General features: G+C 42.8%; 1 protein-coding gene and 1 pseudogene across 2 annotated transcripts in view; both read left to right on the forward strand.

Annotated features, from left to right (window-relative positions):
- Window positions 1-15,078, forward strand: part of Efcab2 (EF-hand calcium binding domain 2) — a 114,329-nt gene that overhangs the window by 14,334 nt on the left and 84,917 nt on the right. The window lies entirely within an intron of this gene.
- LOC101609064 lies at window positions 3,846-4,492 on the forward strand (annotated as a pseudogene).

Below are 15,078 nucleotides of genomic sequence, written 5' to 3' on the forward strand. Positions count from 1 at the left end.
CATTGCAGTGCCTGGAAATACCTACCCAAGACCCTTGTAACAGGAGGATGACATCAAAATAAAAGAGACTTATTGAGAGGGGGAGAGGATATGATGGAGAGCTTGTGAAGGGGAAAGTGAGGGATGCAGGAATTATCATGGTTTATTGTCTATAATTATGGGAGTTGTCAATAAAAAAGATTTAAAACAAATAGGGCAAACATCAAATTCTGTAGCTCCAAGTCCAACAACTAACCAGTGACCAGTCTCTAGAGTTCCATATCCACCCTGCCGGGTAGGCTACTCACAGTCCCAGAAAACTTCATCTGGTGCAGGTAGCTCTCCAAGGCAGCCATCCCATAGTCCTGACATCTCCATTGGACCTCCATTGCAACCCACAGTTCATCCTCATGGCTCCATACAGCCTCCACAGAGGTAATTCAACAAGCCTGCTTCAACTGTCCATGGCCATTTCCAAAGTACAAAACTATGCTGCAAATGGCCCATTCAATGACTTTCTCTTTCCTGCATTTCTTATACTCCATAGTACCAGATAGGGTGCCAGTTTGTTAATCCAGGGGGGAATAAAGCTGACTTTGAAGAACAGGATACTCCTTAAGCATTCAGGCCCCTTGGGAAGAGTACTTGTTCTTCCTGTTGTCCCATTGTAGATCAGCTGGCCCAATCTCAATGGTTGTAATCCCTCAAACAGTTGCAGCTAAATGGCAACAGTTTTGGTACAAAGATTTCCTTTTTTTTTTTTTCTGCACCATATCCCTCTGCTCACAGCAATCCATTTCTACACAGTGCAACTCTGCACAAGTACCCAGTACAGAGGCAGGCAGAATGAAGTTCTCAGGACACAGGCAGACAGAAAGCAAGCCTCTCACACAAACTGCTTCTAGCCCAGTCCAGATAAAGCTATTTCTCACCCTCATAAGCCAAACCTCATAGCCCATGATTCTTACTGCATTCAGGTCTTTCAATTCTGACTAGAATAGTCCATCAAGCTATACTTACAGCACTGCAAGGCCTCTCTTTAGGTTTCAAATCCATCCTCATTCCTCAAATCAGTTCCAATTCACCAAGCCGGTCAGGTTTCTAGTAGCATTGGTCCTATTCCTCTGGTACCAATTTTATTGTTGAAGTCAGATTCATGTTGTTGCCACAAAGAACCCGACCAAGAGCAGCTTGTGGGAAAACAAACAAACAAACAAACAACAACAAAAAACCCCAAAAGCCGGGAGTTATGGTGCACACCTTTAATTCCAACACTTGCAAGGCAGAGGTAGGACAATCACCATGAATTCTAGTCCAGCCCTAGAGTACCTAGTGAATTCCAGGTCAACCTGGGCTAGAGCAAGACCGTACCTCAAAAAACAAAACAACCATGGGCTGGAGAGATGGCTTAGCAGTTAAGTGCTTGCCTGTGAAGCCTAAGGACCCCAGTTCGAGGCTCGATTCTCCAGGACCCATGTTAGCCAGATGCACAAGGGGGGGGGGCCGCATGTGTCTGGAGTTCATTTGCAGTGGCTGGAGGTCCTGGCGCGCCCATTCTCACTCACTCTCTCTCTCTATCTGACTCTTTCTCCCTCTCTCACTCTCAAATAAATAAATAAAATCGAACAAAAACAAAACAAAACAATCCCCCCAAAACAAACAAACAAACAAACAAAAACCCCCCAAACCAAAACCAACAACAAAAAAAGTAAAGCAGGTTTGTTTGTGCACTGTGGAAGAGTGGAAGAGGCAGAAACAGGTGATGATGCCTTCTTTGGCTCAGGTGGCACCAGAGCAATCATCCGACATTTCAGTCTAGAAGGTAGGAATTTCTTGGGATTGGAAGGTAGTACTTCAAGAGTGTGGGATGAGTTAACACCTCCCAAGGACAGTCATACTTTGGGCCTGTGGGGTTTATGCACATGCCTGAGGCGGCTGCCACAGCTGTGCCTCCACAGTGCCATTGTATAGAGTCTGGACCCTGTTGAGCTTTAGCTCTGATCTGTTATGTTTATTGTAGCTAGCATCTTTTCCCTTGCCTTTTCTATTCTCTCTCTCTTTTTTGTTTTGTTTTGTTTTATTTTTATTTATTTATTTATTTGAGAGAGACAAAAAGAGGCAAATAGAGAATGGATGCACCAGGGCCTATAGCCGCTGCAAATGAATTCTAGATGCATGTGTTCCTCCCCCGTCATGTATCTGGCTTGCGTGGGTCCTGGGGAATCAAACCTGGGTCCTTTGGCTTTGCAGGCAAGTGCTTTAACCACTAAGTCATCTCTGCAGCCCTTCCCTTGCCTTTTCAATTAGAGTAAATCTACTATAAGTAGATAAATTTTTAAAAAATATTGTATTTTTATTTATTCATTTATTAGAGACACAGAGATATATAGAGAGAATAGGCACAGGGCCTCTAGCCATTGTAAACGAACTCTAGATGCATGTGTCACCATGTGCAGTGGCTTTTGTGGGACCTGGAGAATTGAACCTGGGTCCTTAGGCTTTGCAGGCATGCACCTTAATCACTAAGCCATCTCTCCAGCCCTAAGTAGATTAATTTTTATTATGTATATATGTTTGTATGTAAGAGTGTATGTATGACGTGTGTGTATATGGGTGCACACATATGGAGGTCAGAGGACAACCTCAGGGTGTTCCTCCTCCCCACCTTCGTTTTAAAAATATTTATTTATTTGTTTATTTTGAGAGAGAGAATGGGTGCACCAGGGCCTCTAGCCACTGCATACAAACTCCAGATGCATGGGCCACCATGTGCATCTGGCTTATGTGGTTCTGGGGAATTGAACCTGGGTCTTTAGTCTTGGTAGGCAAATGCCTTAGCTGCTAAGCCATCTCTCCAGCCCCTAGTTTTGTGGGTTTTTTTTTTTTTGTGTGTGTGTGCTAGGGATTGAACTCAGAGCTTTGTCTATCCTAGGCAAGTGCTCTACCACTGAGCTATATTCCCTGCCTTCAGAAAACATTTGATAGGTGAAAGGCCAAATTAGAAAATTAGATGATGGTCACATATATTTTTCAGCCTGGCGTTTGCTGGTGTTCTGTCTTTGGATCATGTTGTTTATAATATCACTAAGAATTTTCTCCGTCCTACAGAAAAGACAATAATTGATTTTTTGATTATTCTAGAATAGGTGTTGGCAGTACTTGAGTCAAGCAGGACAATAATATTGATACTTTCCAGTTAATTAGTCTTGAGGGCATTTCTTCACCTTCTCTGTTGTGTTTTTTAAACAGTTCTCATGTAAGTACTTCTCTTGAGGCCTATTATTTTCTTAGGTAGGGTTTTGCGAGCGTGTCTGGAGGTTGTAGCTGGGGAGTGCAGCTACTGTATACTCTTGACCAAGGACTGGTCTCCGCTGTTCTGGGAAGGTTGTCCCCTTCGACTGAGCGCGCAGCTTGGGGAGGGACGCGCATGGAGCGGTGAGGGAGGAAGGGACACCCGCCTAGCCAGCCAGACCAGCTGAATCAACCCTGGCGAACAATGGGGTGACTGACGTCGCAGCCAGATTGCCCTCACATCCCTTAGGTAGGGTTCTGAACACCTAGTTAACCTTTTAAATATGCAAGCAGATGTCTCAGCTTTTGAAAAAACTCAACTGCACTTTTTGTTTAAAAAAAAAAATCCTTGGGGTGGATGGATGGTTTAGCAGTCAAGGCACTTGCCTGCAAAGCCTAAGGACCCAGGTTCAAATCTCCAGATCCCATGTGAGCCAGATGCACATGATGGCGCATGCATCTGGAGTTCGTTTGCATTCTTTCGAGGCCCTGGCATGCCCATTCTCTCTCTTCCTCTCTGTCTCTCATAAACAAATAAAATATAAAACGTAAAAAAATCCTTAGTTGTTGGGAAGATGGCTGAGTTAGGACCCAAGTTGGTGCTATTTGTGTGTCTGCGTAACATTTTCCGGTCACCTATTGCAGAAGCAGTTTTCAGAAAACTAGTAACTGATGCAAACATTTCAGATAACTGGAGAATAGACAGTGCAGCTACATCCACCTATAAAGTGGGGAACCCCCCTGACTATTGAGGGCAGAGCTGCATGAGGAAGCATGGCATCCCTATGAATCACATTGCCCAGCAGGTTACCAAAGAAGACTTTGCCACATTTGATTATGTATAGATCAAAGCAATCTGAGAGATTTGAATAGAAAAAGTAATCAAGTTAAAAACTGCAAAGCTAGCCAGGTGTGGTGGTGCACGCCTTTAACCTCAGTACTTGGGAGGCAGAGGTAGGAGGATCACCAAAAGTTTGAGGCCACCCTGAGACTACATAGTGAATTCTAGGTCAGCCTGAGCTAGAGTGAGACCCTACCTTGAAAAACAAAAAAACAAAAACACAACAAAAAACAAAAACCTGTAAAGCTAAAATTGAGCTACTTGGGGGCTATGATCCACAGAAACAAATGACTATTGGAGATCCCTAAATGACTCAGACTTTGAGCTGGTGTACCACAGGGCATCAGGTGCTACCAGGCCTTCCTGGAAAAGACCTCCTAGCTGAATCTTTCCTCAGCAGCTGGCAACTTGCCCATTAGTCTTGTGCCCAAAGGATGGTGGTGTTCCTAAGCCCCAGGACCCATACGTCACTTCAGCTGACTTACTGTTTATCTTAGAAATAATTGTAGGTGGAAATTAGTTGCATTTGCAGAAGAATAAAAATGTTTGAGTCAGTCTGAGGTATAGCATTCTTAGACTACTTGAACCTCTCTGTCACTTTCTCTAATAACAAACTAGTAAAACTGGCAAATATTGAACACAATAAAGTAGGAATGGCCTGCAGGCCCAGGCCAGCCTCTGAGCCCAGCAAGACCTGGGTAGTGTAGTCTATCTAAAGTGGGGCATGCCTAGCCCAGACAGTGCCTTTTGTTTGCCTTATACTTCTCTGTCCTGGGCTCTTAACAGTCAGCCATAGCAGCCCCATCTATAGCAGCTATCAGATTAACATTAGAAGAATTTTAGCTCAGACACTCAGGGTGCACACTTGTATATTCAGAAGATAAGGGAGATTGGGTATGGTAGGACATGCCTGTAATTCCAGCACTGGGGAAGATGAGGCAGGAGGATCATGAGTTATAGGCCACCCTGGGCTATGTAGTGAAACCTGTCTCAAAAATGAAAGAAGGGCCAGGCGTGGTGGCGCACGCCTTTAATCCCAGCACTTGGGAGGCAGAGGTAGGAGGCTCGCCATGAGTTTGAGGCCACCCTGAGACTGCATAGTGAATTCCAGGTCAGCCTGAGTTAGAGTGAGACCCTACCTTGAAAAACAACCCCCCCCCAAAAAAAAGAAAAGAAAAGAAAGAAAGAAAAAGAAAAAGAAAGAAGGAATTATAGATGTAGAATTAGTCTTTATCACCCTTAATTTCCTCAGTTTACTTGTCCAACTTTGCTCTAAATATGTAATGACTTCCAAAAAGGACACCTATGTTTTATCTATGGTCAGAAGGACATGTGTATGAGATACTCATTAACACACGTAATGCACATAAGTTGGCTTAGGTATGAAAAAGTAGTTTAAAAAGTTGGGAAAAGGGCTGGAGAGATGGCTTAGCGGTTAAGCGCTTGCCTGTGAAGCCTAAGGACCCCGGTTCGAGGCTCGGTTCCCCAGGTCCCACGTTAGCCAGATGCACAAGGGGGCGCATGCATCTGGAGTTCGTTTGCAGAGGCTGGAAGCCCTGGCGCGCCCATTCTCTCTCTCTCCCTCTATCTGTCTTTCTCCCTGTGTCTGTCGCTCTCAAATAAATAAATAAAATGTTTAAAAAAAAAAAAAGTTGGGAAAAGTCCCATTATATTAAAGTGCTTAAATACTGACAACATTCTTAAGAATCAAAAAGCTGCAGGCAAGTGTAGGTAATTTCAGTGCACTTAACATAGCTGAACTCAAATTCATGTGCATATATGTCAGGGAAGATTGCTTTTTCAATAAACTGGGAGTTATAAATAAAAAATTCCTTAGTTGATTTGACTTTTACTTGATTATGAGTGTTCCTTCTCTCTCTCTGTTCTATCATTTTCTTCTTTTGAAATTAAGCTTAACTTTTTAAAATTTTTTCTTTCTATCATTTGATTTTAATTTAGTATCATACATACTTTTAGTCTTCTTAGCATTCCCATTGCCAAAGTCAATATATTATGAGGTTTTTGGCATCAGTAATATTGAATAGAAGTAGAGAAAAGAAAATTATTATTTTTTTGTTTTTGTTTATTTTTATTTATTTGAGAGCAACAGATAGAAGGAGGGAGAGAGGTAGAGATAGAGAGAGAAAGGATGGGTGTGCCAGGGCTTCCAGCCACTGCAAGCAAACTCCAGACACATGTGCCCCCTTGTGCATCTGCCTAACATGGGTCCTGGGGAATCGAGCCTCGAACCTGGGTAATTAGGCTTCACAGGCCAGTGCTTAACCACTAAGCCATCTCTCAAGCCCAGAAATTATTATATAATGATAATACATGCCTCTAATATCAACTAAAAGCCTTTTATTGTTATGCTGACATATTAGTTTAATTATATTTATTTTATAATAAACAGGTCTGCTATCGGCTGTGGCCTTATACAATAAGAACAATTAAACATGAAGTAGCCAAGGATGTGGGAAAGAGGAACTTATTCATCCACTGCTGGTGGTAGCATAAACTGGTATAGCCCATTATGGAAATTAGAATGGATTTTTCTCAAAAATTTGAAAAATAGGGCTGGGAAAATGGCTCAGTAGTTAAGGCACTTGCCTCTGTAAAGCCTAATGACCCAGGTTTGACTTCCTAGAACCCACATAATGCTCAGTGGTGTATGCATCTGGAGTCTGCTTGCAGTGGCTAGAGGTCCTGACATCCTCATTCTCTCTGTCTCTCTTCTCTCTATATGTCTCTGTTTGCAAATAAATAAATAAAAATATTAAAACAATTGAAAGTAAACTGCCATATGACTGAGCTATACCACCCCAGGGCATTTCTCCAAAGGACTCTATGTTCTTCTGCATACATACTACCACATCCGTGTGAGGGCTGCACTGTTCACATATGCAGAATCGAATTTTAGTCAGCTGGAAAGAAAAATAAAGCGTACAGGAAATGGATATATTTGGGAAGTATTATATTAAGTGGAGATGACACAGACTCAGACAAATATCCATGTGTTGCCTATCATATGGGATTCTAGCCCTTAATGTTTATATATATGTATACATATGTGTAGAAGTGTTGGTGTAGGCAATGAAACTAGAAGGACCACAAGAGGGAAAAAAGAGGTGTTGAGAAGGAGGGGGAGGGCAATGGGACATATGTAACATGAAAGTGGAAGGGAGGCTGTGGAGAGTGGGAGACTCAACCAGGAGATTGTGGGGGCAGAGGAGAATCACCAAAACATTTTTGAGCTGGGCGTGGTGGTGCAGTCCTCTAATTCCAGCACTCAGGAGGCAGAGGTAAGAGGATTGCTATAAATTCAAGGCTACCCTGAGACTATATAGTGAATTCCAGGTCAACCTGGCCTAGAGTGAGATCCTACCTCAAAAAAAAAAAAAAAAAGAATTTTTGTTTGTTTGAGGGCTGGGGAGATAGCTGAGCAGCTAAAGGTACTTGCTTGCAAAACCTGCTAGCCTGGGTTCAATTCCCAGTACCCACATAAAACCAGATACACAAAGTGGCACATGTTTCAAATTTATTTGCAGTGGCAAGATGCCCTGGTATGCCCATTCTTTTTGTCTCTTTCTGCCTCTCATTGCTCACAGATAAATACATTAAAAAAATTAAAAATATTTGGCTGGGTGGGGTGGCACATGCCTTTAATCCTAGCACTCAGGAGGCTGAAATAGGAGGATCACTTTGAGTTTGAGGCCATCCTGGAGCTACAGAGTGAGTTCCAGGTCAGCCTGGGATACAGTGAGACCTGCCTTGGAAAAACAAAACAAAACAAAACAAACAAAAATAAAAAAAAAAGGAAAGAAAAAATATATACACATTTGTTTTTTGAAAAGACTATTGTACTCAGGTTCGCATTGCTGGCAGAAATCACCCAAACAAAGAGCAGCTTGTGGTGGGGCGGGGGGCTCAGGTTTATTTTGGTTTACAGACTCGAGGGGAAGCACCATGATTGGAAGGTGAAAATGATGGCATGAGCAGAGGGTGGACATTACCTCCTCACCAACATCAGGTGGACAATAGGAACAGGAGAGTGTGCCAAACATTGGCGAGAGGACACTGGCTATAACACCCATAAGCCTGCCCCCAACAATATACTCCTCTAGGAGGTGTTAATTCCCAAATCTTCATCAGCTGGGAACCTAGCATTCAGAACACCTAAGTATATGGGGGACACCTGAATCAAACCACCACATTCTGCCACTGACCCCCATAAACTGATAACAATACATGATGTAAAATGCTGTGTATTCATCCAACTTTAAAAGTTCCCATAGTTTTTATCACTCCCAGTGATGTCCAAATATCCCCAAGGTCTAAGGTCTTTTAATTGAGCCATGATACCAAAAAAAAAAAAAAAAAAAAAAAAAGAAAAAGAAAAAAACCTCATAATGGCACAGAATAAACACACTGCAAAAGATGGCCTTGGACATTGCAAAGAAATATTCAACCAATGCAAGATTTAAACAGGGCAAACATTAAACTCTGTATCTTCAAGTCCAACAACTCTAGTCAGTGACAAGTCTCGAAGTCTGATAATTCTAACCAGCAACAAGTCTCTGGAGTGCCAATTCCGCCCCTCCAGCTAGGCTAGGCTACTCACGGTCCTGGACAACTTCATCAGGGCCAGCAGCTCTTCTGAGCAGCCATTTTGTGGTCCTGGCATCTCCACTGGGTCTCCACTGCAACCCACGGTTCATCCCCAGGCTCCATCTGGTCTCCTTGCAGCCATCCAGCAAACCTGCTTCACACTGCCCATGGTCATTTCCAAAACACAAGACTGTTGCAAATTCAATGACCCTCTTTTTCCTGCATTTCTTATACTCCACAATATGAGGTAGGGTGCCAATTTGTTAATCCAGTGGGTAATAAAACAGACTTTGAAGAACAGGACACTCCCTCAGCATTTAGGCCCCTTCAAAAGACTGCATTTTTTCTGTTTCTGCATTCCAATGCGGGTCAGCTGGACCAATCTCCGTGGTTGTAGTCTCTCATACAATTGCAGCTGAATGGTCAGCAGTTTTGGCCAAAAGACTTCTTTTTGTGTCATATCCCTCTGCTCACACAAGTTCATTTTCTACACACTGCAACCTGCACAAGTTCTCAGGACATGGGCATAACAGCAAGCCTCTCGCACAAATTGCTTCTAGGTCAGTCCAGGCAAAGCTCTTTCTCACCATCACAAGCCAAACCTCAGGGTGAACATCACCTCTTCACCAACATCAGGTGGACAACAGCAACAGGAGAGTGTGCCAAACACTGGCAAGGGGAACCTGGCTATAATACCCTTAAGCTGGCCCCCAACAATATGCCTTCAGGAGGCATTAATTCCCAAATCTCTATCAGTTGGGAGCCTGGCATTCAGAATACGTAAGTTTATGGGGGACATCTGAATCAAACCACTACAGCTGTATAGAAAACTAATACTTTACATACTAGTTAAAAATGAGCTATGGGCTGGCATGGTCTGAGGTAGGATGATTGCTGTGAGTTTGAAGCCAGCCTGAGACTACATAGTGAATTCCAGGTCAGCTTGGGCTAGAGTGATCCTACCTCAAAAACTAAAACCAAAACAAAACAAAAAATAAGCTATGGTGGGGGGACTGGAGAGATGGCTCAATGGCTAAGGTACTTGCCTGCAAAGCCTAGTGACCAAGGTTAAATTCCCCAGTACTCATGTAAAGCCAGATGCACAAAATGGTGCAAGCATTTGGAATCTGTTTGCAGTGGCTAGAGGCCCTGGCATACCCATTCTCTCTGTCTCTTCTGTCTCCCTGTCTCTCTCTGCTTAATAAATAAATAAATAATATTTAAAAATATAAATAAGCTTTGCCACCTGTGGTTATATTATATTTTAGGAGGATCACTGTGAGTTCAAGGTCAGCCTGGGACTACAGAGTGAATTCCAGGTCAGCCTGGCCTAGAGTGAGACCCTACCTAGAAAAACAAACAAACAAACAAACAACAACAAAAAAACTAAATAAAAATAAAAATAAACTAAATAATTTTTTTTTGTTTTTTTTTTGAGTTAGAGTCTCATTCTAGCTCAGGCTGACCTGGAATTCATTATGTAGTTTCAGGGTAGCCTTGATCTCATGGTGATCTACCTACCTCTGCCTCCCAAGTGCTAGGATTAAAGATGTGTGCCACCACGCCTGGCCATATATATATATATTTTAAAGACAGGGTCTCATGTATTCCAGGCTGGCTTTGAATTCACTATGTAACCAAGGATGGCTTTGAACTGATCCTCTTGCCTCCACTTCCCTAGTGCTGGAATTACAGGTGTGTGCTACCACACTCAGTTTATGCGGTGTTGGGAAGTAAATCTAGAGCTTTGAACATGCTAAATAAGCAGTGTATCACCTGAGTAACATTTCCAGCCCTGGCAAAATATACTTTGACAGGAGTATGAAATATAAAACTTTATTCAAGATTTTAAACTGGGTGTGGTGGCTTGCACCTTTAATCTTAGCTCTCAAAAGGCTGAGGTAGGAGGATCATCATGAATTTGAGACTAACCTGGGCTACATAGGGAGTTCCAGGTCTGCCTGGGCCAGCGTGAGACCCTGCCTCAAAACACAATCCCCAAAGTTATAGTAATTTGTAGTTCAAAACTATTAGTGAGCTGGGTGTGGTAGCACACGCCTTGAATCCCAGCACTCGGGAGGTAGAGGGAGGAGGATCGCTGTGAGTTTGAGGCCAGCCTGGGACTACAGAGTGAGATCCAGGTCAGCCTGGGCTAGAAAGAGCCTACCTTGAACCCCCCCCCCCCAAAACAGTGAAGCACAAGAAGAGCACAGCGTCGTCAAAACTGATGCTCATGATAACTGAGGCTGAGTGGGAAATTTAGATATTGCCGGTTTTATCCTGTTTCTATGCATACTTGCTGTGGAGGAGTAAAAGAGCTTTTTTGGTGTTGCTGGAACGGGACTCGAACACAGGGCCTTGGGCATTGTAGGTAAATGCTGTACCACTGAATTACATCCACAGCCCCCAGACTTAATTTTTCTCCATAAAATTGATGTAACTTATTTTCTTGCAACACTGAACAATTTCTCCAAGTTAGACAAAATAGTAATAATGATGGGTAACTTTTATTGAATGTTACTACTTTTTAGTTAAAAACATTTTGGTTTTTTGAGGTAGAGTTTCACTGTAGCTTAGGCTGACCTGGCACTCACTGTGTAGCCCAGGCTGGCCTTGAACTCACAGCAACCCTCCTACCTCTGCCTCCTGAGTACTGGGATTAAAGGAGTGCGCCACCACATCTGGCTCCTTTTATCTTTTTTTTTTTTTTTGTTGTTGTTTGTTTGTTTTTTGAGGTAGGGTCTCAGTCTGCACCAGGTTGACCTGGAATTAACTATGTAGTCTCAGGGTGGCCTTGAACTCATGACAATCCTCCTACATCTGTCTCCCAAGTGTTGGGATTAAAGGTGTGCGCCACCACACCCAGCTTTCTTTTATTTTTATTTTGTATTTATTTACTTAAGAGCGCGCGCGAGAGAGAGAGAAAGAGGCAGATAGAGTGAAAGAGAGACTGGGCATGCCAGGACCTCCAGCCACTGCAAATGAGCTCCAGATGCATGCGCCCCCTTGTGCATCTGTGTTATGTGGGTCCTGGGGAATCAAACCAGGACCCTTAGGCTTCACAGGCAAATGCCTTAACCACTAAGCCATTTCCCCAACCCTTTCTTTTATTTTTTTGACACAGCTCCATGGATGTGAGCGGTTTTTCTTTTGAAGTACAGCTGCATCATTACTACTACTACCACTACCAGTGGGATACTGTGTATATTTTCTGTACCAAACAGTTCTTCAGTTCTCCGTGGACACCAGTTCTGGTATTCTACAATTTGCTCAATTCTGGCACTACTGGAATTAGTGCAAGTCACACAGGTTACAAGTTAGTTCCATGAAACTGTCCCCCATGGAAAGATGTCAATTGCCAATAGTAAGTGGCAACTACCCACACTACTGTCTGACTTGTCTACAAATTGGGCATTATACGTTAATTGTGCTTGCCACTTTACTGTAAAGGAACCAAAAAGAGCTTTGGAAAGAGCCCAGGAGTTTTAGTCTCTGGACTTGGGGTGCATCACCTTTTTGATACATACTTGTGTTTTCCAATTTAGAATCTCTCCTAACCCCTTTCTTTAGAGTCTTTATGGTGGTTTCATTCTGTTGATATGGTTGGTCACTTATAATTAACTCAGTCCCAACCCCTTATCTCTCTTTGGAGTTCAGGAGTAGGGCTGAATTTTTATTTATTTACTTTGGCTTTTTGAGATAGGGTCTCACTGTAATCCAGACTGACCTGGAACCTATTTCTGTAATCCCAGGCTGGCCTCAAGTGCACAGTGATCCTCCTACCTCTGCCTTCTCGAGTGCTGGGATTAAAGGCATGTGCCATCATGCCCAGCTACTCTGACTGCCTCTTTATCTCTATCTTGCTCTCAAATAAATCAATAAAATATATTTTAATTATAAAAAGGAAATCACTAAATATTCAGCCCTTGCTAGGCATGGTGGCACATGCCTTCAATCCCAGCACTTGGGAGTCAGAGGTAGGAGTATCACCATGAGTTCAAGGCCACCTTGAGACTACATAGTGAATTCCAGGTCAGCCTGAGCTAGAGTGCAACCCTACCTTGAAAAACAAAAAAACAAAACAAACAAAAAGAGGTAGACAGAAAGAGTGAGTATGGGTGCATCAGGGCCTCTTGCTACTGCATATAAACTCTAGATGCATGAGCCACTTTGTCCATCTGGCTTTACATGGGTAATGGGGAATTGAACCCAGGCCATCAGTCTTTGCAAGGAAGCAACTTCAACTGCAGAGCCATCTCTCTATCCTGCAATTCATCTCTCTATCCTGCAATTCCTTTTGGTATTCATCTTCCTTCCTTCTTTTTTTTTTTTTTTAATTTAGTTATTTGAGAGCAACAGACAGAGAGAAAGAGGGAGGGAGGAAGGGGGGGGGGAATGGGCGTGCCAGGGCTTCCAGCCACTGCAAACGAACTCCAGACGTGTGCGCCCCCTTGTGCATCTGGCTAACATGGGACTTGGGGAATCAAGCCTCGAACCAGGGTCCTTAGGCTTCACAGGCAAGTGCTTAACCGCTAAGACATCTCTCCAGCCCCTTCCTTTTTTAATGTGTGTGTGTGTATATATGATGTGTGTGTATATGTCATGGCATGGCATGCACGTGGAGGTCAGAGGACAATGTAGGAATTGTATCCCTCCTCTTCTACCTTGTTTGAAAAAGGATTTCTGTTGTCTTAACTGTTGGAAAGGCCAGTGTATCAGGCTCCAGAGCTTCAGGATTCTCCCATCTCTATCTCCCATTGTCATAGGCCCGTTGGGATTATAGACACATTCATCACTTTGTGTCTGCCTTTATGTGTGTGCGGGGGATTCAAACTCCATTCAACAGGCTTACAGAGCAAGTGCCTTTAGCCTCCCTCCAGCCCCGGTGTTGTTGTTACCTTGTCATTGCTGGTATAAAGCACCTGACCAAAAGCAGATGATGAGAGGAAAGCATTTGTTGTGGCTTACAGTCATGAAGGGGAAGCTTCATGGTGTCAGGGGAAAGCATGGCATGAGCAGAGGCTGGGCACCACTTCTTCCACAGCAGGCGGAAACAGGAACAGGAGAATAAGCTAATCCCTGGCAAGAGGGAGCTGGCTGTGACCTCCCTAAGCCCACTCCCAACAATACACCTCCTCCAGCTGCCACCAACTGGGGACCAAGCATTCAGACCACTTGAGCCTATGGGAGACAACCAATTTGCAAACCACCACATTGCATATTAGTCTTTTTGATTAATCGTCTGGTAATCCTTGTTGAGAACTTGTTTAATATGAGCCAGTTTTATGCTAATCATTTTATGTACCTAATTTCAATTAATTTTCATAAAAGTTCTTATTTTACAGATGAAGAAATGGACCAGCTAGGAGGCAGGGTCTGCTTGATTAACTATATAGTTGGTGCTGGGGATGAGTATTTGCCAAGCATACATAAGGCAGGAATATCCTATGTTTGAGGGGTAGAAAAACCTTATCTCAATAAATATGCATGCATACATACATAGTTAATTAGTTTTAGCAGGGCTTTTTTTTTTCTTGTTTTTGGTTTTTCGAGGTAGGATCTCATTCTAGCCCAGGCTAACCTGAAATTCACTATGTAGTCTCAGGCTAGCCTCAAACTCATAGTGATCCTCCTACACCATGCTCAGCCTATTATCTTTCTTTTTTTATTTAGAGAATACTTTATTAGTTTCTGTAATCAAACCCATGTAGATGACCTTATATATTTAATACAGTGCGTTACCCCTGTACAAATGTATAAAAAATTAAGTTTAACATTTTTAGACCAATATGGCTATTAATTTCTGTATAATGCCAACTCAACATGGTAAGCGGATTTTTTTTCAAAGTTGGCAGCACAACTAAAGTTTCCAAAAATTTAAATTATATATATATATTTGTATATATATATAGTATACATATTTATATTCATATAAAAAGACCAATAATAGCAGTATGTTATGCATCAATAGCAGCAACAGCTTTTCCAGGTTCTGCAGTTGTCTGAACAAAATTGCAGAGTCATCCAGCACACTTATTATTATTATTGGAACAGGGTCTTACTGTGTAGCTTGGGCTAGAGTGGAACTTACTGTGTAGCCTTGCATTATCCCATGATCCTCCTGCCTCAGCTTCCCCAGTGCTAGGATTATAAGTATGCAGCAGTTCTGCTTGCCCCTATCCTGATAGGGTCTCACTCTATTCCAAGCTGATCAGAAATTCACTCTGTAGCCCTAGGATGGTCTCACAGCAATCCTCTTACCTTAGCCTCCCAAGTGCTGGGCTTAAAGACATTTGTCACCACACCTGGCAAATTAAAAACTTTTATATTAATGACAGAATTTCTGGGAAATTATGTAAAGA

This window comes from Jaculus jaculus, chromosome 1, assembly GCF_020740685.1.
Source record: "Jaculus jaculus isolate mJacJac1 chromosome 1, mJacJac1.mat.Y.cur, whole genome shotgun sequence".
Lineage (NCBI taxonomy): Eukaryota > Metazoa > Chordata > Mammalia > Rodentia > Dipodidae > Jaculus > Jaculus jaculus.